Source organism: Columba livia, chromosome 18 (assembly GCF_036013475.1).
Source record: "Columba livia isolate bColLiv1 breed racing homer chromosome 18, bColLiv1.pat.W.v2, whole genome shotgun sequence".
Taxonomy (NCBI): domain Eukaryota; kingdom Metazoa; phylum Chordata; class Aves; order Columbiformes; family Columbidae; genus Columba; species Columba livia.
Window position 1 is genome coordinate 13,414,215 of NC_088619.1, and position 25,339 is coordinate 13,439,553.

Consider the following 25,339-nt stretch of genomic DNA (forward strand, 5'->3'; position numbering starts at 1 on the left):
GAGCCGTCTGGTTGATTTGCGTTGCGGGTAGAAATGCACAGCGCTGCTCTCCAATCTCCTATGTATTAATGTATGTATATGTATATTGTTGGTGCGTGTGCCCGGAGGCTGCACCGTGCCCAGCATCGCCTCCAAAGGCTTACAGGAGCGGGCTGAAGTAAACAAATGTGGTGCGGGGCTGTGGGGGGCCCTGCAGCCCGAGCGCTGGGATGGGCGCTGGGATGGGTGCAGGCAGCGGGCTGGCAGGAGCCGGGGACACGGACCTGTCCCTGTGGCTGGAGCAGCCGGGGAGCCCTGGGGACGGTTCTGTAGCGCTTGTGTGTGCAGGCGGGGCGGGGGGAGCGGGGAAGCAGGGATTTCTCGGCTTCGCACTCCAGTGAGCGTGACATTAACAACACTGACTATTTTTGGTTGCCTTTTGTGCGGGTTTGGAACTCGCCCGCTGCCTCCGCGGAAGCCTGGCCCTGGCAGGGCGGCTCCTGCCGCCGGGGTTCTGTCCCGGGGGTGCAGCTGGGGGGGCCGCAGGTCGTGATGTGCTGCAGAGGCTGCGAGGTCGGGGAACACCATGCTGTTTTTCTCTGCTAATTCTGCCGGGCGCTGTCCTGGATGTCCATGGCTCGCGGTTCATCTGGCAGCGCTTCGCGGGTGAGTTCCTCTGCCCCGGTGTTATTTGCACTCCAGCGGTACCAAAGGCTGCAGCCCGGCTGGAGGCCTTGCTGTGCGTTCTGGTCCCCAGAAAGCTTCCTGGTTTCAGTCTAAAATGGTTCAGGCGTGATAAAGACTCACAAAGCAAGAAATTAAGGCTATTTTTCTGGATAATAGATGACGAAGGAGCCTGGAGTTGATGATTTTCGTGGAGGGATGGTTGCAGCGGGTTGGGGCTGGCAGGGCTACCCGGGGCTGGCCGGTCCCTGGGAACGTGTTCCTGGTGCTGCACGGTGCGTCACAGAAAATACAGGAGATTGGTTTTTCCCCTCTCTCCTTTGAAATGATCTGTGGGCTTGTTCAGCACCACAGAAAGCTTTGGCACAAGAGCACACAGACGCTGCTGCGGCATTAGGTAAACCCTTGCCAGGCTTCAGGCGGTTGCTTTTGGGGCACGGCTGTGGGATCCTCTCACGGGGGCGTCAATTCTGTGTAGCGAGCTAAGGGGCTGGTTTTGGAGCATGGAAGATGGGTGGTCCGGAGCCTCTGGGCCAGCTGGCTGGGCGCCGCTGCGGCCGTGAGCCCAACGCCGGTGCCCGAAGGGGCAGAGCGGCCTGGGATGGGGCTGGAATCGGGGCCAGACGTTGCAGAGCGGGCGGTGCAGAAGGAGCCGTCGCCGCCAGACGTGTCTGCGGAGCCGCTCTGCGCAGCCGCGCTGGCGGAGCAGCACGCCGGTGTCTCCTGGGTGCCCCGTGGTGCCCGTCCCGTCCCCTCCCGCTGCTCCTGGGAAGGCTGGGGGCTCTCGGGTGTGTTTTAGCATGCTGACCCTTGCTCTGTGTGACGTTGCCTTTGGAAAACCTGCTCCTCCAGCTTTCCTTTCCCAAACCTGGCCAGTGGTGCGAACCCCGTGTGTTCCCCGCTCACACCGCCTCCCTGTGACGGGGCTGCTGTTTTCCTGTCCTTTCAAAAGAAAGGGCCTCTTTCCCAGTTGTACTCCTTGCTCCATCTCCCATCGCTACAGCTCGTCGTCCTCAATTGCCGTGTTGGTGTCCCGGGCAGTGGGATGGCCGGGCAGGGATGGAGCCGTCTGTCTGTCCGTGCTGCTGTTTGTCTCCCGGTGCTGCACAGCACGGTTCTCCTTTCCCACCCTGGTGGGGCCGTTTGGCTCATTTACCGCGATGCCTGAGAGGGCCCCGGGTCTCCCCAGCCGCGGGGGGGTCAGGAGCAGGACTGGAGCGCTCGGGGGGCACTCAAGTGTCCCCATCAGACTCGCGTCTCAAGCAGCTTGTCCAGCATGGGCCATATTTGCCCATTCGATGTAAAAATAAAGGTTTTTAAGTGTGTGCATTTACTAAATTAGTTTGTCGTCACAATTTTTCGAATGGATCAGGTGACAGTAGATAAATGAAGGTTATTGAGATAATAAAAGCCGTGAGGGAAGTTCCTTAATTTCTTTGAGTTCTCTTTTAATTTATGGCCTTATGGAGTGAGAGTATGCTGAATAATTAGTTCTTATGAATGATTTGCTCTTTTCAAAGAACCGTGGGGTTGGTGGGGGGGTTGAGCTGGAGCCCGGCGGAGGGGGTCGAGCGGGACGCGGCGCAGCCGGGACGCGGTGCTGGAGCCGTAGCTCCTCGGGCATCACCCGGCACAGCTGGCAGGGCTGCCTGGCAACATCTCTCCTTTTTGCACATCTGGAGTAAGAAAGTGCAGGAGACCGAGGTGCCTTTCGCGAGGCGTTGGAGTGAGTCAGTGTCTCAGCTGGGTGTGAAAGGTGACCTGCAGAGCAGTTTGCTTTCAAATGAGTCTGAACGCCTTTTGCTTGTCGGTGATGAATACAATGAAGTGGAAAGGAGACAGATTTTCAAGCGTGTGAGCTGACAGGCCTCCCACGGCTCCGCTCGGGGCCCCGGTGACCCTGCAGCCCCCGCAGCCCCGTCCTGCCCCGTCCAGCCCCGTCCTGCCCCGGCCGCTGTGGCGATCGGCTCCGGCCCCGCCGGGGGGTCGCTGCCGCGGGGCCTCGGGAGCGCCGGTGCCGTGCCCCAGCCCGACGCCCCTGCACCCTGGCGGGCCGGGATGCTCTGCCCGCCCGCAGCAGGTTTTTCCTCTCTGAGCTTTCCCGGGCGGGCAGGGGCTGTCGTGCTGTTCCAGGGCTTTCTGCTGAAACCGTTTGAGGTATTTTGGGATATGCGCGTTCTTGCAAATTAACTGACAGGCTGAGATAGCAGACAAGGAAGCACAATTTTCTTCTCTGTTATTTCATTAGTTATTGAGATTTTTTTTTTTTAAACTTTATTTTTAATAAACCAATCTAACGCTAGCGCTCTTTGCTCAGCTCGCACTCGGGTGCTCCAGGCATCGTTGTGCCTTCCAGACTAGACAGATTGAATTTCTAATGGGTAGAAATCAGCACACGGGTGCGGGGTCCCTTTTTGCGTTCATTATCCCGTGTGGCCGTGTCCTCCCTCCCGCTGCGGGTTCTCCCGCCAGCCCTCCTGCCTGTCCCAGGTTTTTGGGCAGCCTCGGTCCCGGCCCCTCGCCGGGGTGTCCTGGTCCCCTCGGTGACAGAGCGGGATCTGCGGGTGCCCCCCCGGCTCTGCCACGGGGCGCCTGGAAATGGCCTTTAAAAGTAGAAGAGGAGCTGGACCTGCTGGGTTTGAGTAGGACCGGCCAACATTCCCCTTGGGCAGTCGGATGGATTTGGGATCACTTGAAACTGGGGATCCAGGCAATGGCGTGAGCTCCGTAACCTGCTAAAATCATCTCGGGGAACGTGCCCGGCCAGTGCTTCGAGAAACTGGGGCTACTGAACCCGGGGAAGTCATTGCAACTGGAATTGATGGGAGTGATAAAACAGATGCTGACAACGGGCTCACCTGCTCCGCAGCTGGGAGGGAATATTCTCCTCTTGTGGGATCGATAAGCAATGAATTGTGGAGCAGGGTGCCAGAGGAGAAAGGAGAGTTTTCTGGATTTCATTGAGCTCTGGCTGAAACGCAGACGTGAGAATCTGGGACCTGCCGGTGAAATCCTGACTTGATAACCGGTTCCTCAGTTTCTGGGCTGCAGATGATGCTTCCTCTGCTGGATAAATCCACTTTTGAGTATAGGACTTGTTCCTAGACAGTTATGCCCCCAATGTTCTTGTGCTTATCTCCAGGGATGCAGCGCCTGCTGGTATCAAGAGGTCCCTTCTGGCCCTTCTTTGCGTAACCGGGCAGAAAGTTCCCAAGTTCACAGCTTACGGCCTAAGCAAACGTAGTTACTTATGCTAAGCAAACTCTCCATAAGCAGTTTTTGAGCAAGTTCTGTAAGAAGCACCGCGCTGAGCAGCGGAACAGGCTGAGCAGTCTATTTCCAGCACTGCTCCCCATCCCACCGGCACCCCTTTCTGTGCAGGGACCGGGTGCCGGGGCTGCCTGAAGCTCGTCTGAGGGCCGTTTGTAGGGAGAGGGGACTAGAGATCTTGCACAACGTGTGCTTTGGGCTCTGGGCAGCGATGGAATTTCTGCCGTGGCGCTGTAGCAGGTATGGAGCTGCTGTGAGCTGCTGGCGGCGCCGGGGGCGGTCACTGCTCTCGGCTGGTGACCCCGGTTGGGGTGCCACAGCTCGAGCTGCTCTCTGGCGGGTGTGGGCGGTGGCTGTGGCGCTGCCACACGGGGCTCAGTGCCGCGCGTACGTGGTGCTGCTGCTGGAGATCGCCCCCCGCGCCGGGCGCTCTGCGGGCAGCCCGGTACCTGCACCTGGCGCGTCGCTGCTGCGCCTGCCCGGAGCCACCGGGCAGCTTGGGACGCTCCCCTGTGCTCCGCCGGCTCCGGCATGGCGTGGTGGCAGGGTCATGGCACGCCATGGTGCTGGGGTCCTGGCACAGCGTGGTGGCAGGGTCCTGGCACACCATGTTGCCGGGGTCCTGGCACGGCGCGGTGGCACCGGTGGGAGCCTCGAGCCGCGGGCAGGTTGCACGGGGGCTCTGCAGGCGGGTCTGGCTGAGAAGGTGCTTCCTGGGCTATGCAAATCCTGGTGTGGAGAGGGACCTAAATCATTACACGCACAGCCAGATTTTTTTAAATAAAGCTATCTACAGTATATTGCAGCAGTAATTAGGAATCCTGAGCTGGCTGCATCTCGATCTTTATAGCAACATAGCTGATAAAGCATGATTCAGGGACCTCGTTATCTTTTTTTAAAGAAGTTTTTATTTAACTTCCGTGAAGTTGCCATGGTTACTCCTGTGCATGGCTTCCCTGCCTCTCTTGCCTTAAGTGCAGCTGCTAGCATTGAGAATTAAAACATCTACATTTGGAGCAGCCCTGCTCCCCCCGTGATCCTGGCCGTGCGCTTGCAGAGCTGTGGGTCGGGAGCCTTGTCCCTTGCCGACCCTGGAAAAGGCATTTTCAGCTCCTGTGCTTGAGCTGTTTGGCTTCGTGCAGCTCTGCCTTTCCCTGCTAAACAACCACCCCAGCGGGAAACATTGGGAGGGTGGATTTGGGTCCCCGTCAGTGTGGGAAGGAGACGCTGGTGCTTCCCGAGCTGAGCTGCCTCTGCAGACACCAGCGATGCGCCTCGCCTGGCTGGCGCTGTGTCGGCTCTTGCCCCCTTGCATGCTAAATGGTGTCGTGTCCCCATCCAGATCCCTGGCTTGCTCTGCGTTTTGGATCATAGTGCCTCGGTGTCCGGGAGCGGACGGAGGCAGGAGGTTTAATGAGCCCCAACGAGCCCGCTCCTGGTCCCGCAGCGGGAGGCTGTGGAGGCAGGTGCAGGGAGCCGAGGTGGGGTATGAGATCAGCCCGTTTCCATGGCGATGGCCATGACATAAGACAGCGACGGGAGGTGTTTTGTGGTAGCACCTCTTGAGCCAGGCAAACCCAAGAAGTTGTGGAGCTGAGGAGGCAACGACACCCCAGGCAGCTGGGGGAGCGGGCACGGGGGCGATGCTGGAGGGTGGGCAGCCTGCAGAAGGGGAAATCAGCATTTGGCCAGTTGTGTTGGATGGGAAGGCGAAGCCGCCTCCTCCCGCCAGCGAAGGGCTTTGATTAGTGCTGGCAGGGGCACTGGGGTCTCGCCGGTGCTTGGCGCTGCCGCCCCAATCTGCTGCGCCGCTTCCCGTCCCCGCGGCGCCGGGCAGGTGCTGAGGAGCCCGGTGCCGGGCTGGCGCTAACGGCCATCTGTCCAGGGCCGGGCTGAACTCTGTCCTCATTCTGTCTGTCAAAGTTTTGTCAAGCTTCCCCTCCTGCTCCTCTCGGCGTTTTTCAGCAGCGGAGGGTAGGAGGCTGCGTGGGAGGTGAAGCCGCACCAGAAATAATTCGGCGTGCTGGGGTGCGAGCGGTGCTGCAGGAAGGCACCTCTCCTCGCTGCTGGCCCGCGGCTGCTTCCCGGCTCCCAAACGGCCCCCGGATGAAGTGAGCAGCTTTTATTTGTTTGTCTCCCCTTTCTTCCTCCTTCCTCTCTTTCCTTGTTTCTCTTTTCCCTTCTCCGTTTTCCCTCCTGATGAAAGATTTTCTTGCAGTGTCAAGGCAATGTGACCTGGTTCCGTAATAAAGAGGAGGCTTATTAGAATTAAAGCCCAACAGTGTTAAAAAAGCAATCTTTGCAAGATTGAGGCCGTGGGGGAATTGTAAATTCTCAGCAAAGACCTCATTTAAAGGCTGGGATGAACACACACGCGTGTGCATGTACCAAAGCCTTGCACTGTGAGGGGACGGCGGACTTGGAGGAGAATTTGGGGGCGGATGAAGGAGCAGAGTGGTGTTGGGTCCCCTTGGGTTTGCCCGGATCCTGCTGTTGGGCGGGCGCGTTGGTGGTGGCGCCGGCTCCGTGGCTGGGGTGGCTCCGTCAATGTCCCTTGGGTTCAGGTTTGTTCTCTGGGGACACGGTCCCCTCGGTGGGGAGGGCGGGCTGACCCGCTGCCCCGGCAGCCCCTCTCTGCCTCCTGCCCGGGGGTTTCTCGGGGAGCGAGCGGCGGAGCTGCGGGAAAGGCCCCGACCACCCGCTGGCCACGGAGCAGCAGCCCCTGCCATTCCCCACCGTGGTCTGTTGTTGTGATTTGCTGTTATGTCTAATTAGAAAGTCAGCTCTCCTGGTGGGGAACCCGGCTGCTTCCCTGGCTCTGAGTGTCGTGCACGCCCGCGGTGCAGCAGAAATGAGCAGATCTGGGGCGAGCACAAGGGAGCAGAGCGGAGAGCTGGTGTGCGTGTCCATTGGCGCTGCGGGGGGCCGGGGCTGCCGGCAGCGGGGCAGCACGGCTCCTGCTCCACGGTGCCCGGGGTCAGGGGGGGCTCTCGGTGACGAGGATGCTTTGGGCCAGGGGGGCCCGATGGCCTGAGCCTGGTGCTGCCAGGGAACAAGATGCCACCTCCCGTGGTTTGTGTCGCGGTGCCGAGGCTCACCGCGGCCCTGCTTCTGCGATAGCCGAGGAGCGGCTGTGCCGAAGGGACAAATGGGTCTGTGCCAGCGATGGGATGGGGGGGAGCGCTTCGTGCAGGTCTCACTGGAGCGCGGGGGGAGCCCCGGCCAGTTGGGTTCGGCGCTGTGCTGTTCCCGTGATGGATGGTGCACAGCTCAGCTGTAGCCTTTGTTGTCACTTCTGCTCCTGGGTATTTATAGCTGACGAGAGCCGTGCCCAGCCCAGCGCCTGCCTCGAGCGCCGCTCCTCTGCGCCCCAGTGCCTCCGCGTCCCCCCTGCGGCCAGCGGGGAGCGCGGGGCTCCCGCTCAGGGTGGCTCCGCACCGGGGACGCTCTTGGCCCCGGGGGCAGCGGTGCTGCGGTGGCGCTGGGTCATGCTGGTGCTTGTGCAATGTGGTGATGGTCTGTGTGTGTCTAGACTTGCATTTATCCTGAGACGGGACTTAGATTGTGGGGTGTATGGTGGGGTTTGGGCAGACGGGCTTTGGGAGCATCCTGGTCCCCTCCCGTCCTCTGGACCTGCTGCACAGACCCTGAGGAGCAGCCGGGGGGTTTCTTCCCCACAGGGTCCAAGCAGCCCCTGCCTGGGCCCATGGGACACAGGGCTGGCACTGCCGCCTCTGCATAACCTGCCCTTGATTTAATGCCTCATCTAGGAGCCTTTCCCTTTGGGATTAATGGCCTTTTCGTCCCAAGCCTGTGTGAGTTCCTCTGATGTTTTGCTACTGAGTAGATGTGGGTAGGGGAGAGTTGGCTGTTAGATTGGGTGATCGGCAAGAGAAGCAATCTCTGGGAGGCCATCAGTTTGGATTAAGCTTTGTGGACTGGGATGTGGGATAATCACCGTCCTTCATTTTGGAGAGGTAAGAAACAAGTCAGCTTCTTTATGGATCATTATTGCTGTTGCAGGAATTGCTTCCAGCCCAGCCGCAGGCACGCATCCCTGCCCGCCGCAGGAGGGTGTAAAGCGGAGGGGGACCAGCCGCTGCCTCGCTCTGTTTGCACAGCGTCCTGCCCTTCCCAGCCCCGCGACGGCGGGCGGTGCGGAGCATCTCCCATCTCCTCCGCAGGCACCCTCCTCCTCCTCCGCCCGCGCACGCCCACGCGCAGCAGCGATAAAAGGCTCAGCCCTGTAAACAAGGGGAGAGCGGGGCTGATGGAATGGAAGTGGGGCAGCGGTCCGAGGCGGGGGCGCGGCTGCGGAGCCTGAACCAGCTGAGCTGAGCTGGTGGGGCTGGTGCAGCCGCCGCGCTGCCCGCGGCCGCGCTGGGGAGATGCTCGCGGGCCCACGGGGAGGAGAAAGCCGATTTGGACCCGCCGAGTGGAAGGCCTCTCTTCTCTTTTGTTTGCACTTTTTTTTTTAGATATCTGAGTGCTTCATTTTCCAGAAGCTGTCATTTTACATAAACCTCTCAGCGAGGTACATCCATTCCCACTGCCAAAATCTCCATATCAAACACTTGTAACATGCCGCCGAACTGACAGCCCTGACTATACACGCTCCGTGGCTTTACAAAGGGATGCTGCGTCGGTGAAGGATATAAATACACGCATTGAAATGACACGCAGCGCGCTCGCTCTCCAGCTCGCTCTCCCCTGCTCTCTTGCTGCCCAGTTAAAATTCATCTGCAGCCTCGGCACAGGCACCCGCAGCCCTCCCGGCTGCACCCAGCGCTGCCCGCGGTGGGGGTGCCGGGGGGCGGCTGCTGGGCTGCACCGCGCTGCGGCAGTGGGTGCAGGGCTCGCCTGGTGCATGCACTGCGGGCTGCAGCAGCAACCTGGGCGTGGGTGGGGTGCAGGAGCCCCCAGCAGCGACGCTGCTGGTGCGGTGCCTGGGAGCTGAGCGCTGGCTGAAGTGGCCTTGGCACTGCTGGGATGCGGGCAGCAGGATGCGGGTGGTGTGATGCAGGCAGCGGCACGCGAGCAGCGGGATGCGGGTGGTGTGATGCAGGCAGCGGGACGCGAGCAGGGTGCTCCTGCCTGTCAGGCAAGGGGCTGAGGTTCCTGTGATGATGGGGCCGCACCACCATCAACAAGGAAAACAGCACTAACGTGCTGGGGCAGAAAGGGCTCCTCCATCCCTGTAAAGCACCTGAGTTTGCCTTTTTCAAAGGAGATTCTTTTCTTCTGGATGGAATTCAAATCCAACCCCAAATCTCTATTTCTTTGTAAAGGAGAAGGAAGGAAATGCAAAATCCACCCCGCATCCCCGACTCTTGTCTTGCAGCTGTTGAGCAGAACCAGTGCTGCCTGTCCTGGGATTCCCTCTCTCCTCTCTGGAACGAGGTCGCTGCCGTTGTTGATGGTGTCGCAGCTGTGGCCATGAGCACCCCTCGGCGGTGACCGGGGAGGCCCCGGGAGCTGGAGTGGGTCACAGGGGAGGGGGCTCTCGGGGCTGCCTCGTTCCTCCTGCAGCTGGCCGTGCCGCGGGGGCTGGTGGCCGGTGCCAACCCCATGGCTGCAGGTCGGCAAGGGCGCAGCAGTAACTGGAGCTCCAGGCACCGGGAGACGGGGCTGCGTAGCTGGGGGAGCAGCGGCTGAAATCGTGGCGAGTGGTGGCAGCAGCCGGGGTTCTCTTGCTTCCGGAGCGGAACTCGGTGGGCATGCGGCTGGCCGGGCTCCGTGGGCCGTGCGGCTGGCCGGGCTCCGTGGGCCGCGCTGGCCGCGCTCCGTGGCTGTGGCCCCACGGCAGGGCGTGTGCTGGCCGGCGGCACCGGCTTTTACCGGCAGAGTGAGTGCCCCATCGTTTGTAATGCTACTCTTGGAGGTTTCTGCTGCTCTCACAGACAGGAACTTTGATGGGGGAAATATGAGAGTTATTTTTTTAATGTAATATCATTAAAGTGGTTTTTAATTGAGTTCGTTTCAGCAAGTTCTATGATAAATTTTTAAGCACCTCAGCTTGGAGAGACAGGTCTGCACTCGGCTCTTCTGCTGCTTGTGTGAGGGGAGCGCCAGGACCTGAAATGTTTCTGGTCTGTCCTCAGAAATCCTCCGAGGTCTCTGTCCCCAGTGAAGGGGAAGCCGGGCACGCACGTGGGGGTGCGTGTCCCCAAAGCGCCCGGCTCTGCTGCCCGGGCTGGTGGTGCCGAGGGACGCGGGGTGCTCTGGGCCGGGTCTCTGGAGAGCCAAGCTCGGCCAGGCGCGGGTCCAGGGCCGCCAGCGGAGGGTTTGCATGGCTCCCGCCCCGGGAAGGTGTGCGGGGCTGGCGCGGTGAGCGCCCGGGGCTGCATCGCCCCAGCTGCTGCGGAGCCCGGGGGGCGCGGGCTGCGGCGGCGCAGGCTGTGATGCCATCTGCTGCCCTTGCTGCCAGATCGGCACAGGCCTGGCGTCCCCAAATCGCTCTTGTTGGGTGAGAGGAGCGCACCTGGCTGGCGATGCCGGGGGCGAGCGGCCGTGTCTGCACCGGGGCCGCGGGGGGCGCTGGGCACGGGGCTGGTGGGGCTGTGGGTGACAAAGGCAAAGTTCACGAATGTTCATCGCTGGCGATGGGAAGTTTTTGTATGTGCTGATTAACTGCCTCCCTCTGATGTGACATGGCAAGATAAAATATGAGCGACTGCATTCTTTGACTTAAAACTTAATTAAAACTATATATCAAAACCGTAAGACCCTAGGCTTAATAAAACCTGATAAAATTATACTAATACACTTCAATTTCAATCCAAGGCTCCCTGATGGAAGAGCGTGAGAGGCTGAACCCATAACTAGATTAGAAACACCTCCTATGCAATATTTATGGTGCTGTCCTGCTTGAGATGCATGGCCTCCGAGGAAGACTCTGGCACCGTGATGAAGAGGAGTTGTCAGCACAGCTTACATGTAAACAGGAGCGGGGGCAGGATGGTTGGGGACACTGCTGGCAAGGGGAGAGTGACCCTGTGGCTGCGCGGGCCCTGGGCCGGGCTGCAGGGGGGAGGGATGGCAGCCCCGTGGTGCCGTGCACCGTCCCCATCCGCGGTGCCGCCAGCACCGTTTGTCGGGGCAGAGGGAGAGGCCGTGGGCTCCAGCAGGTGTGTCCTGCCCGCAGGTGTGTTCTGCTGCAGCTGTTGGCTGCTTCACCTTCATGGGGCGATTATTGAGGGAGGTGCTGCATGTTGGATTGGAGGCTTGGAGCCAGAGCCCTGGGATCAGAAGTGGCGCAGGAACCGAGCCCGTTAGTGCATCGTGCAGGAGCGTGGCCGTCCCGGCGGGGGTGGCGGCAGTCTGGCTGCCGGGGGTGATTTCATGGTGGGGGCCCCTCTGCTCCCCCTGCTCCCGGCAGGAATCCGCAGCAGCACCCAGCCCCTGCGCTGCCCCAGGCCCGTTCCCTGGTGCATCCCCGCTCAGCCTTTCTCTGCCAGCCTTGTGTCCCCAAAATTTCCCTTTTGGGCTGAAATTCCCAGGTTTGTGTCTGCCAGGGGCTTGGGGCAGGGGGCAGGCGTCACCCCACGCTGTTTGGTGCAGTTTGGGGTCACCAGGGGCTCAGCACAGCTCAGTGGCTGCGGTGCCACCGGCGCGGGATGCGGCTCTGGCAGACGGCTAATGTGGAGCATAAATCCTGGTGGAGACAGGGTCGGTCAGAGGGAGGCAGGACCAGCAAAGCATCGCGGGCGATGAGACTCTGTCCTTTGAGGAGGAACGGGGCTGTAATTACAGAGGGAAGGGAAAACACGCAGCGATGCTTTACGGGGGTGGGCAACCGAGGGAGCACTGCCAGAGCATCGCTGCCCCTGGGCACCCGCTGCCCCCGTGCAGCCGGTGCAGTGGGCTCCGGTCCTTGCCTGCCACATCGGCTGCTGCCTCTGCGTCCCTCGCTGCCAGATTTGTCCCGCACACAGTGGATCTGGGGGCCAGGGCTGCTTTTCGGTGTGTTTGCGTGCATCCCGAGCCCTGTGTTCTCGGGGTCTGCGGCGGTCGCAGCTGGTGTTGCGGGGGTATTTCTGCTGCTTTCCACCCCTTGGGCTGCACCTTGGCCCGTGGGCCGGCCCAGCTCTGCCAGGGCGGCTGTGCAGCGGTGCTGGGATGCCGGGCGGGGGGACCCGTTTGGGGGGCAGGGCCGGGGGGCTGGGAGCTGGTTCCCATCTCTGCCCACCCGGTTGCTCCTTCCCCAGGCTTTGCCCGGTTTGCTCCCGCTGCCGTCCCTGTCCCAGCCCCTCGGGACGCAGCTCACGCTGCTCCTGGAGCTGTATTTTCAGAGACTGTGGGGGATGTTGTGTGTGTAAAATTAGCACTGCCTTGTTAGTCCTTTTCAGGCTAATTCGGAGTGAAATGCTTTAGCAGCGGTGGGCTAATTCTATCAGGAGAACAAGAACTAATTAAATTCACTCTGACCATCAAGCAGTAAATTATTTATACCCAGACAGATGCAATCTCATCTCCAGCATCCAGCCCCGCTGAACTTGCCTCCTCCCCGTGTCGGGGCGAGGGGCAGGTTCGCGGTGCAGAGGGGCTGGGGGCAGCGGGGCCGCTGGGGAGAGCAGGTTTGTTTTGCTGCTGGAGCCAGCGCTGTGCTGGGACGCTCTGCTTGGCCAGCGCTGGCGGGGGGTGCAGCCGCTCTCCTCCTCCTCCTCGCCCCCGGGAGGAAGGCCGAGCGCTGTGCGAGGTGAGGGCAGGTTCATGCCCGTGTCTGGTCCCCATGCCGGTCCCTGCGCTGCCGGGTCATCCCCATCGCAGCCCTGCCTGCATCTCCCCATGGGTGCGCAGCTCAGCTGGGGCACATGTGAGGTGTTACTGTGTCCCGAAGGGGTTATTTTGTTGGATATCTGACCCGGTGTCTGATTAGATCATTTTTGTGTTTTGGTGGTAACGCGAGCTTTGGCTGCTTGAAAGCTGCAGTTTGCTCTAATGACTGCTGAGCCACAATCCCTCTCCTTCTCTGAATCGAAAGGGAAGAGAGAAACATAATTTCCTGATCCTTCGGGGAGTTCTGAAGGATTCCAGCAACCGGGGAAACTGCTCCGGCTGGGGCGGCTTAAAACAGCATGTTAAAAGTTATCGGGTGGTTATTTCTGCTAGAAGGACACAAGGCAGTGATTGCGGAGCAGCCCAGAGGGCGCGGTGTGGGGCTGGTCCTGCCCAGTCCCACAGCCGAGGGGTGGGAGGAGGCGATTTTGGGCTCTCACCGCGCTGCCTGGGGAGACATCGGCCGTTACCCAGCCGTGTCCTGGCTTTCCGGGTGCGGAGGAGCAGCCGGAGCTGCCCGGCGTTCCGCGGGGCCGGCTCCGGGCTCTGCCGTGCTCACCCCGGTGCTCGGTAGCTCAGAGCTGATGCTTTCCATGACAAATTTATTTTTCCGTAATGCTCGAGGTGAAGGCGCAGACAAAGGCTCCGGCGAGCTCACGCGTGGCGAGGCCCCTCGGGTCGCTCCTCTCCAGCTGCGCGGCGTTTTGGGACGGTTGAGCCCAAATGGTGTTTGCGTTTGCACCGGCGATTAATCTCTGCAGCAGGGGAGGGAGCTCCTGTTATGAATCAGGCTCATAACTCTCAGCACACATATTTCCAAAGCCCCGCTGAACTATTAATCCTCGCGGCTCCCTGGGGTAGGGAGGATGGAGGGAAATGTCACCTTGTGGCAGAGCGGTGACAGCGGCCACCAGCCAGCTCCGTCCTGGAGACGGCTTCTGGTCTCCAGATCACTGCCGTGGACCATGTGGCCTCACAATTGATTTAAAAAGGGGAAAAAAAAAAGGCAACTGCTTAGCTGTGGTTTTGCTGCTGCTGAGAGGACAGATTTGCCTGCTGGCAGCTCTCTGCCCTTAAATGGATGAGCTATTCAAGTGTGGGTTATGGATTTAGGATCGGCCTGGCTGTGCTGGAGAAGACACACGCCGCTGAGCCCAGATGGATGTGCGGCCAGGGCCGGGCCCGGGGGCTCGCACGCTCTTCTCGGTAGCGGCAGAAGGTGGGATGGGGGAGCCTTCCCCGGCGCAGATCACCTGGCCAAGGGCAGGAACCTCCTCCAGACTCCTGCGTCGGTGCGCGGGCGGCTCGGCCGGGTCCATCCCGGCTGCCTGAGGGACGTTCCTGGGGGGACACGATTCATTTCGTGACCCTCAAGGCCCACGTGTGCGTGGAGCAGGACGAGGGAGTGATGCCCCGTGCCGGAGCCACCGGAGCCGCCGGGCAGGGGCAGCGGTGCAGCCCATCCGGCAGCACTAACGCGGTGCAACAAATGCAAGCGTTTAATTATTTTTATTTTTATTTTCCATTTTTGACGTTGTTCCCCAGCCCCTCTATCGCGCTTCTTGTTAAGCTGTTAAATCACTCCATTTATTTAGTATGAGCATTGCTGAGAGCTCATTTTTATCTTGGTGAAAACCAGACTTGCTCATGGGCACATAATGAAATTGTATAAATATACCCTTAGCTGGGAATCTAATTTATTTTTCCTGTTCATTATGGGGTAGAAGGCCATTATGAGATGTAGAACTTTTTTTTTCCCCAGTGCTGGAATTGAAAGGCTGGTGCGGGCTCTTTTTATACTGATGATTTTGTCCTGATTCAATTTAAACCTGGTTAGAGCTCAAATACTGTAGCATAATTGACAAAGATCGGTGTGGGGTGTAATGCTAATGTCTTGTCTGCGGCTCCGGCAGCGGCGCTGGCGAAGCGGGTTGGGAGCCGCGGCCGGGCCGGCACGAGCAGCGCGGAGGAGCCGCCCGGAGCAGCGCGGCCCTCGCGCGTCCCATCCAGCGCCCGGGGTCAGCGGGACGTGCGGCTGTCCGTTTGTCCGTCAGCGGGATTGAGTTTTTTACTATATTGATATTGCTGTAAAGTCATGTTTATGGAGCTATAATTAAGCGGGGCCATTTAGCAGGCAGTGTTAAGTGCTAGGCAGATTTATGGCACGGTTCAGCCTTCTGCGGTGTTATATTTCACCATGAAGTACACCAGGTTTTTATGTGTTCTGCGATTGTGTTCGTTTGACAGTGATTAGTATAATGGGGGTTTCCGGGGTCTTGTTGCCAAGCTAAGGAAACAGCAATTACAGGCCTGCTGCAGTATCACTTAATTGCACCCATTTGCAGCGACAGGAGCCGGGGTGCAGGAGAGCAGCCAGTGGGGCAAGCCCGGCCCCGCGCCCCATCCTGCGCCCGTCACCCCATCCTGCGCCCGTCACCCCGTCCTGCCGCGTCACCCCGTCCTGCCGCGTCACCCCGTCCTGCCGCGTCACCCCGTCCTGCCCCCGCGCCCCGTCCTGCCCCCGTCACCCCGTCCTGCCCCTGCCTGGGCTGGCACTCACACCTGCGGCTCTGCGGGTTCGTTACCAGGCAGGAGGAATCGGCATCTGGCGGCAGGCGTGGAGGCTCCTGCGTGCAGGCGGCTGCAGTGAAGGCACCGCTGCCGGGGGGCTGGGGAGTTTGGGGTGCTGGGGAGTTTGGGGTTCCTGGTGCTGGAGGATGACAGTGACGGGCTCCTCAGGGCGGTGACAGCAGCTCTGGGGGCTGGTGACGCTTCACCGGCATTGCCCAGCACCAGGTTTTCTCCCCACGGCTGTTTCAGCCTCGGTCGCTGCCATCGCGTGACCCGAGCTGGCTGCTGGCAGGGCCGCGGTGCCCGTGTCCCTCCCCCACGCTCGGGAGCCGCGTGGCCGGGCTGGGCAGGGCCAGCGCCGCAGGCAGCGCGGGACCGCGGAGCGAGCAGATCAGAGGGCGAAAGTGCCACGGGTGAATTTGCAGCGGTGCAATTAGAGCTAACCTTGGCATGCGCTTGTCAGCCTTTCCTTTGAACTCTCTCCCCAACGGCTTTCCTGAGATCTAGAGATTTATTGGCTCAGCCCTTCACCATCCTGATGAGTTGCGGTGAGGTTTTGCAGAGCAGTTAATGGAAACCCAGGGCGGGCTGTGCTAGAGCCGTTCTGAGCATCAGGAGTTCCCGTGTCTCTTGTGGGCAGGTCCTGCTGTCCGGCCCCGCGGGCAGGGCTGGGGGCGGCCGTGCCCTGGGGACCGCAGCGCCCACAGCACCCGCCTGCAGAGCCGGGCAGGGTGTGGACGCGTGTCCCTGCGCGTGTCCCGCTGCGGGACGCGGGTCCCTCGCCTGCTGCCCCGGTGCAGCGGAGCGTCGCCGCAGGCTCGTGGCCGCGCTGCCACACGCGTGGTGCTCAGGTCTCTGTTCGCGGGCGGGGATGGGGCTGGGGAAGGGCAGTCTCGCTCTTGCCCTTGCTATGTGCACTTTCCCAATTCGCTGCAGGAATCAGATGGGCTTTTGCCGACTAAGAGGTGTTAAATGGCTCTAAATACTCTTCACACTGCAATATCTCCACCACAGCGTTTAACTGAGTGCCACAGAAATGCCTATAAATAAATGTAATATGCCAGTGCCAGTACCCTCCTACGGCATCTTGGAGCTTGCAAGAACATCGACAAGTGGCTTGTGCTCAGGCTGCAGCTCCTGCCCTCTCTCCCTGCTCCTGTCCCCCATTTTCCCCCCCAGTCCAGCCCTGTGTGTGCTCCCCTGCCTGTCCCCCTGCCAGGCCGCGGCTGTGTGCTCCGCTTGCAGCTGAGCTGTTGTTTCAGGTGTCCCCGCTGCTCCCGTTGTCCCCAGGCGCTGGGCCCAGCTGGTGCTGGTGCTGGGCGCTGCACCCATCTGCACCCGGGAGTCAGGCAGCAACCGCGAGGAACGAATGCAGGTGTAGGAAACCAGAGAGCAGGGAGAGGATACGGAGCATTTTGTGGCTGGTTATGCTGTTCTGCATCTGTATTTGTGTCCAGATTCCTTTGCGACTTGAGATTCGTATACACTAAAATAGATGGATTTCCCACCAGACTGCCTTAAATCTCTGACATATCAGGCTTTGAGCCCAAGCAGACAAGATGTGCGTGTTGTGTTTTATCTGTTGCAAAAGGTGCTTTTTTGGTTGCTGGTGTGCAGAGCTGCCTCCTGAGAAGTGCTGCCGAATTCCTTCCACGTTCCCTTCCCGGAGCTTTATTAGAGGGAGAAACAAGAGGGCTGAGCAGAGGGAGGAAGGGAAGCGGCCAGCACTGGGTGCCCGGGCGCCGGTGCCGCAGGGTGTCCCCCCACACAGTCCCCTCGCTGCTGTGGCCGCAGGGCAGGGAACGGAGGGAGCTGGCTGTCCCCATCGGCGCTGTCCCCATCGGCGACCCTGCCAGGCCGCTCTGTGTGCCCGGGTTGGCACTGGGAGGCTGCGGGGTCCCCTGGGACCCCCTTGTGCTGAGCAGCACCCCCGGCCCTCTTTCGTTCAAGGGAGCCTTGGGGCCTCACTTAGGATCTTCAGCCAACTGCGATCCCTAAATAGGATCCTCAGACTCGTCACTTGACTGCCTCTTCAGTGCTGATGAGCCACTCTGATGTTACTATTTAAAATCCTAATTGCTTTAATCAGCTCGCCTTTAGCCACAGCTCCGCCAGCGGGTCCAGGGGCTGAGAGCTCTCCTGCTCCCCTTCCGCCGCAGCCTCCGCGCTCCGCAGCTGCGCCCGGCACCGCCGGGACCTGCGGCTCTGCCGGCACGTGTGGCGGTGGGGCTGGCCACGGGGTGACGGGCTGGGGGATGGCGCTGGGATGGGTCACTGTCCCTGGAGGCATTTAAAAGATGTGTAGGTCTGGTGCTTGGGGCCGTGGTTGAGCAGAGGATTTGGCAGTGTTGGGTTAATGGTTGGACTCAATGATCTTGAAGGTCTTTCCCAGCCTAAAGGATTCTGTGATTGGATGGCGATGGGATGGCGATGGGATGGTCATGGGATGGTGATGGGATGGCGATGGGATGGCTGCAGAGCTGAGCGCAGGTCTCCTGGGGAGGACAAGGACTTAGCAAGGGAGCTGCTCTTATATGGGCTGAAAGCTGCCAATGCTTTAATGAGCTGGGAATTCCCTGTGCCCTCTCCTGTGCCTCCCTGTGCCCACCTTGTCCCCATCAATTCCCTTCCATGGTCAGAACCACATCTGTCTGGTGGGACCAAGGGCCCCCTGGTCCTGCTCCTCCTTCCCGTGCAGCCAATCCCAGGAGAAGGGGCACAGCGCTACCGCCGTGGGACCCCTGCCCCTTTGCGCTTCTCTTGGTGGTGCAGGCGCGGGGGTTCCCCAGGGCCGGTTCCCATCCTCTGCTCGAGGCTCCGTGGCTGCGGAAGCCAGGCTGGGCAGAAGGGGGTTGGCAGCAGGGGCCGGGTGCCGGCGCTGGCACACGGGCAGGCTGCAGGAAATGAGCAGGAAGCTGCCTGCTGCGGGCAGCGCTGCCGCCTTCCCCGCCGGCGCTGGCGGGCTCTCCGCCGCCGCTCCTCCGCTCCTGCCAAGCCCGGCAGCATGGAAGGCATTTGCCAGGGGACGCTGCCGGCACCCTGGGTGCCAGTGCCAGCTCTCAGGGGCGGGCTGCCCCTTGCCTTCTGTTGTGCTGCAACCCGGCTTCTCCGGGGCGGTGTGTCCCTGCAGCCCCTCTGCCAGCCCTGCGCGGGCACGCGGCTGCTCTGGCCTCCATGCTGGAGGGGTGACCCCACACCCTCCGTGCTGAATTCGGGGAGAGAGCGGTGTCCCCCAGCCCTCGGGCTTGTTGCCTCCGTGGCTCAGGGCCTGCTCGCCGCTGCGCTGGCCGCCAATGAGCGGTGCAGGGGCTGGATGGGTGCTGTGCGGCAGCGCCCCCGGGGCTGTGTTGTCCCAGAATATCCCTGGGCGAGCAGCAAACCTCATACAATGGGTTGCACAACTCGCAGCAGACTTCCCGGGGAGCGAGGACATCTCCGCATTTATTCAAGGACATCCCTTCTCAATTAAATCCCGGCATGGGCTAAACAAATGGGCTGCTGAGATCAAAGCGGTTTTTTTTTTTCCACTTTTTTTCCCCAAATCATTGAAAAGATGCATTGGAGGGAGAGTGATGTGCGTGGCTTCCATTTGCCTGCTGGGGAGGAGAAGCTTCCATTAGATTCACATAAAGGCATTTGCTTGCGTTAATGTAGAAGTGGAGAGTATGTAAGTGTGGGTGTGGGGGTGATAGACCTGGGAGGCCACAGAGGCTGTGGGTGACCCCACGGATGTGGGGCTGCCCGTCGGTGTGGGTGACCCCACGGATTTGGGGCTGCCCGTCGGTGTGGGTGACCCCATGGATGTGGGGCTGCCCGTCGGTGTGGGTGACCCCATGGATGTGGGGCTGCCCGTCGGTGTGGGTGACCCCACGGATGTGGGGCTGCCTGTCGGTGTGGGTGACCCCACGGATGTGGGGCTGCCTGTCGGTGTGGGTGACCCCACGGATGTGGGGCTGCCTGTCGGTGTGGGTGACCCCACGGATGTGGGGCTGCCCGTCGGTGTGGGTGAGCCCGTCCTGCACTCAGAGATGAGTGTCTGATTGCCACCTCAGCCCCACGGTGCAGCACCTGCCGGCACCATGCCAGGGCCCCTTGCGGTGATGCCGGGTGTGGGGCTGGAGCCCACACGTCCCCCGGCTCCACCTTGGGCTCCTCGGGGATTGATGGTGTCGTTAAAGTGTCAGGCTGGCCTGGGGCCGGCCCCGCTGCGGGCTTGGATTTATGGTGGAATCTGCCTGGGCGAAGGTTTTATGGCAGCCGTTAAACAGCCGAGCGCACGCCGGGGCGGCTGCACAGGGCCCGGCCGTGTTTACTGCCGGTGCTGCCGGGGCCTCCTCTCGCAATCATCATTAGTGATGGGGTTGCTCTCCTGGGCACCCCTGGGATGGGGTGGTGCCGGGTCCCCCAGCTGCCTGGGGATGTGCTGGGATGCCGCGGCTGCGCGGGGGCGACCGTCCTGCTGCAGGCAGGGGCCCGAGGTGCTGCTTGTTTGGACAGCCGCGCTTGCCCGGCACCACGCCAGTCCCTCCCGTGGGCATCCTCGCGGCCCAGAGCCAGCTCCCTGCTGCCACCTGGCTCTGTGCTCCCCCAGCCCTCGGCAGCACCGGAGCCCCCAGGAGCCGGGAGGCCGTGCCGGGCGAAGTGCCCGTGCAGCACGGAGGTGGTGCAAGCCGTGTCGGCTTGCCCGTGCCGGCACCGCGGCACCGCACTGGGTGGGACCCCATAGCCTGCAGGGCCAACCTTCCCCACAGTGACAGCCCCGCTCTGCTGTGGGACTTCAGGCTCTGGGTTTGGGGTGCAGAGCCCAGCGCCGTTCGGGGACATGCAGCCGTGTCCCCTGAAGCTGTCCCGGCGCAGTCGGCACTGCCGGCCTGACCTCCCGCTCCCTCCGTCACGGATCCGTCTGTTCAGAAATCGATCCCTTTGCCACCAGCCCTGTCTCCTTTTTCCTTTTAAATGGTGTCACTCTTCTATTTCCTGGCCTCTCTAATAGATTTTTATATAATCACTACAGTGCACTTTTAAAGAGCGATAGATCACGTTCATTGCTTTTCCCCGTGATTAATTTCCCATAATAGTCCTCTGTAACACCAAGGCAAAGAGAGGAGAGAGAAGAAAACCCCCACATTATCCACTTTGTGCTCAGAGTATAAATGAATTAGATTTAATTTTTGTTTAATTGTTTCCATAGCTCAGCCTCTGCTAACTTTGCAGGATAATTTATTTTGCAGTCTTGGGGAAAAGGAGGGAAGAAAGTCCCTGCAGCCGAGCAGTCTGCCTGTGGATAGTGGTTAATTACTGCTGATAGCCTTATCTGCTTGTAATTACTGGAGCCGTGTTGGGTGCGCTCCCTTTGCATGCCCCGGGTCCATCACGGATGAGCCGCGCGGGTCCGAAGCTGCGGGTGAGGTGGGGACGTGGGATGTTCTCGTGCGTTTGCTCGTCCAAAAGGTGTGGGGGCCCTGGCTGAGGAGCCGCTTGGCTTGGGGGACACAGCTGAGCAGCAGCGGGACCGCGGCTCAGGCTGAGCTCGGCCCCGCAGGGGAAGGGGCGCGTCCCCAGCGCTGAGCCTCTGGCGTCCTGCTCCGGCGCTGAGAGCCAGAGCGGGGAACGGCCCCGTGAGCAGCGCGGGAGGGACCTGGCAGTGCCACCGCCTGCCCGTGTGCCGCTGCCTCTTGCACTGGGGAGCTGCTCTCGGGGTCTCTCTGCCCGTGCGTCTGCGCTGGTGCCCTCCTCTCCATGCACAGGGTCCTTGGCTCCCCAGGAATCGTGTCCCAGTTCCCGGGCAGGGGCCACGCCGGCAGCTGGAGAGGATGCTCCGGGAACAGCTGCCCAGCGTCCTCCCTGCCGGTGGCCCCTGGGCCCGTCCTGGTCCTGCCCTGGCGGGAGTGTGGGAAGAGCAGTGGGGACGGAGCCACCGCGCGTCCTCCTTGCCCATTAATCACCGGCTGCGGGGGCATCGAGCCCCTGCTTAAAATGCACTGACCGTACCGAGGTGAGAGCAGGAGCTGAGAGAGCCTCTGCTAATCTGCTCCCTCAGAGACGGGCTACCTTCGGCCTGTTAATCAGTTGCAGTAATTACAATCCCAACTTTACATGTGGAATGTTAATTAAAGGACAGGGCGCAGGGGCCCGCAGCCTGGCAGCCAGAGGTGTGCCTGGTGGCGAGGGCCTGGCCAGGCTTGGGGACGCGCTGCTGGCTCCTCCCTGTGCCCCGGCAGCGCCTGGCCGGCTGCGGGCAGCTCTGCTCTGGGTTCGGGGCTCAGCGTTGTCCTTCCTGGACCTCATGAAGTCCCCTGAGCGGCAGCTCCGTGCCCCGCGATGCGCAGCCGGGTTGCTGGGAGGAGACCTGGCTCTCCATCCCGTGCTGGAGCCCTTGGCGGGCATGTGGCTATGCCGGGAGCTGGTGGTGCCGGCGTGTGGGGAGCTGGCGGTGCCGGCACATGGGGGCTGCAGCCCGGGGTGCTGCCTGCTCTCGGGGCAGGCAGAGCCGGTCCCCTGCCTGCTCGCTGCCTCTGCAGAGCCCTGTGCCATGGTGCTTTGAGAAGCATCTGACCAACACCGAGCTGCAGTTGTCCCTTCCCTGTCCCTGAGGACTATGTGACGTGCTGTCAGCCTGTGTCGCCTCCGACTCTGCTGCATCCCTGCCCTTGGCTGCACTTGCCTGTCCCGGGGAGCCCCGCGGTGCTGGGGCTTCGGGGGGGATTGCAGGAGTCCCGGGTGGCTGAGCTCGGGCACGAGGCGAGAGCAGATCCGGCGGAGCCCCCGGGGCTGGCGGCTGCTCCTCGCTCATCCCTGCCCAGGCCTGACGAGCTGTGAGGGTCTGGCGGAGCAGGGAGCGGGGGCACGGGCACCCTCGCTGGCAGCCGCGGAGGTGGGACCAGCCCTGCCGCGGCCGGGGGAGTCATTAAAACCCCGGTCAGCGGCAGCCGGGAGCGGCGCTGAGCAATCTGCTGGGGCGGCAGTGCCCGGGATTATTGCTGCCAGCAGCTGAAGGAGAGCAGAGCAGAGGCGTGAGCTGAGAGGAATGACAAAGAGGGGAAGGGGAGGAAGGAGCTCTGGGGGAGGAGGGAGGCTGGATCCGTGCCGCAGGCAGTGCGGGGCGCTCCGGCAGCGATGCATTGCTGTCCCAGCATCTGCCTGGTACCCTCCCCGAGCAGGGTGCGGGTGTCCCAGCTGTCCCATCGTGTGTCATCTTGATCCCGGGTGCCCTGTCCCTGGGCAGCCCCCTCCCCTCGTCCCTGGGGCTCCTGGGCTCCTTTTTGTGTCGCTTTTGTTTTCCCCGTGGGGAGGTGGAGTTGCCGGGTCACTCGGATCTCTCACTGTCGCTTTCCCATGGGGTTTTAGCCAGGTTCACTAAAGCTCTTCTGTCTCCTCATCTACACTGGTCGTAAATCTGGGGCTCATCTCGCCCGGCGCTGGGCCGTGGCCAGTCTTCAGATGATCCGGCTTCTCAACATGAGGAATGCTTCTCCTGGCATTTCTAACTCCCTCCCATCACCGGCGGCATTGGAAAGGGCAGGGGGGAGGACGCGTGCGCTGCGGCAGCCGGCTCCAAGGCAGCGCTGGGAGGGCTGGCAAGGTGCGGAGCTCCGCACGGTGCCGGTGCCGGCGCTTGGGCGGCTCCTGGGATTCCATCATCCCGCCTGTCCGTCCCGGAGCCTTCGCCACCGAGGAGCCTCGGCAGCATGAACACTGCCCAAAGGTGAGGGAACAGGGCTGGCGCTTCCCAGGGCAGGGCAGGCGCTGTGCCGGCCAGGGTGACCTCCCACCCATGGCACAGGTGGGCACCGGAGCGGGCGTTGTGCCCGCGTGTTGCCGCTGCAGCCGAGTCGCGCTGCGGCGCAGCTGGTGGGGACTCTCAGGAGTCTGTGGGGGGCAGCGCTGGGGTTGGTGTTGCTCCGAGCGGAGCTGTGTTGGGTATTTGCTCTCCAGGTTTGGGATCGCTGGTCCCGAGCAGCAGGTCTGCAGTCCTGTCCCGGGCTGCTGCAGGCACGGGATGGAGCACGAGCGTGGCGGGATCCGGAGCGGGGCTGAGCGCGGCTGCGTCCCATGGGGCAGCTGGGGGTCCGGAGGGGGTTTATCGGGGGGCTGGCTCAGGTCCTCGTTGCTCAGGACAGCCCCAGCTCCGAGCTCTGGGGGTGATGCGCCAGGCTGGGCTCCATCGCTCTGCTCTGCTCCCAGCAGATCTCTGTGTGATCTGGAGTTGCAAACCTTAAAAAGGCAGGAGCACCAATGTTGCGTTTCCAGCTTACCTGACTTTCTTTGTGTTTGGTCTCAAATAGTCGCTCCTGATGCTGCCTGGAGCACCAGCAGCTTGTGCTGGAGGCCTGGAGGAGCGCATGGTGTGCACGGCTGCGGCCCGTCACAGACCTGCTGGTGCCTCTGAGTTCACCAACCTCACCAAACTGCTCCTTGCCTCCCTTGGGTCTGCTCCGTGCTCTCTCTTCCCCTTGTTCCTCAGGTACCATTTCTCAGCCATGCTTTGGTCACTCGGGAGGTGGCTTGTGGAGGTCGTAGTGCTGCTCCTAGAGCTTCTGTCAACACGGATCCCACTTCAGGACACCCTCATCCTTCTGTCCTAGCAGGTGCTGGTGTTGCTCCATGCGGCTCCTTCCTCCTGGCGAAGCACGCGCCGATCACCAGGAGGGACACGCCGCGGTTTTCTGTGCTCTCTCCATGTGCCCCTGGCTGGTGACCGTGTCCCCGTGCGGGTGGGGGACGCCTCCTGCCACCTCCCTTAGCCTCCCGTCCTCCAGGGCCCCGCGGGCAGCTCCCGAGGACGCGGCCATCACGGTGCTCCCACCCGTGCGCCGGTGTCGTGGGGTGGCCGGTGCAGGACCCGGTGGCACTGATGGTGTTACGCGGCGGAGTGTGACCCGGTGCCCTGGGCAGGCCCTTTTGCAGCTGCTTTCCCCGTGCAGTTCAAGTTTTTCCATCTCATTCATTTTAGGGATTAATTGAAGCGTTTCTCCTCCATCCTTCCCCCCATTATATACAGCTGCACATGGATTTTAGGGTTGTGCTTGTTTACGTCAGTTGTATTTACATTAATGGGTGTTTGTTTTAGGGAAAACGACAGAAACAGAAATAACCGCTGCCAGCATCCCTTGGGTACCACTGCCGGCATCCTGTGGGTACCGCTGCCGGCATCCCTTGGGTACCGCTGCTGGTATCCCTTGGGTACCGCTGCCGGCATCCCATGGGTACCGCTGCCAGGTGGCCTCCAATGTGCAAGGAGCAGCACCCTTAGATGGGTGGGTGGATTTTGTCCCCCCGGGCCCGTGCCGTGGCAGCAGCAGGAGCGGTCACTGGCAGCTGAGTTCACTGCGCATGTTTGCTGGGGATAAACCCCCATCTTGGAGTGGGGCTGCTGCCAAAACCTGTCTGTGCCAGGGCCAGCGGGTTTCGTTCTCTTCCATCAGGAGGTTGCATGGGGGAGAGTGTTTAAGGAGAAGAAGAAAGAGAAAGGGGCGGGAGGAAGTATAATTATTTTTTCAAATGGCTCTGAGCGGCTGGATGCCTTTAGAGTTCCCTTTGTGTTCCCGTGGGTCAGGCTGGGCAGAGCCCGGCCCGGAGCGCTGCGGCGCCGGTCGCCTTTGTCAGCGTGTCTGCGGTCATGGTTATTAGCCGGGATATGGAGACCCAGAACCTCAGATCTTCTGTGCGGCTGGTGGGAGAAATAAGCAGAGCTGCCTTATCACGCTCATTTAACTGGTTAATACATCTTCAGAGCAAATAATGCAGTCTGTGGGTGAATTGCTTAACCAACCTCATTACTATTGTGCATTTAGCAGCTTGGAGGAAGATAATACCTTTCAGGTTTGACCCAATTTTAGTTTTTGTTGTCATAACCATGGAAAATCGACCTTCAGAGACCCTCAGCAGTGAGCCTGAATAGGAAGTGATTTACAGCAAAAGTGCTGTGCAGAATACTTGATGCACTTGTGCAGAAAAACAGGCTGCAACGGCGTCCTGGCATCCCCGTGACCCAGCAGGTACTGCCGCCCGGCTTCTGGGCACGTGCTGCCTGTGCGGGATGGGGGCTGCGCCGGCT

The 25,339-nt window shown here is 61.2% G+C and overlaps 1 protein-coding gene across 16 annotated transcripts in view; it reads left to right on the plus strand.

Moving 5' to 3' along the window:
- RBFOX3 (RNA binding fox-1 homolog 3) overlaps positions 1–25,339 on the plus strand; it is a 130,828-nt gene that overhangs the window by 32,235 nt on the left and 73,254 nt on the right. Inside the window, exon 1 of one of the 16 annotated variants that reach the window (XM_065034233.1) lies at positions 628–645. The exons of 13 other annotated variants lie outside the window; for them this stretch is intronic. The gene's annotated coding sequence lies outside the window, so the exon portion shown is untranslated. Of the gene's footprint in view, positions 1–627; positions 646–5,716; positions 6,045–25,339 lie in introns of those variants that run through there. 2 more of the 16 variants (XM_065034242.1, XM_065034230.1) reach the window with 2 other exon arrangements.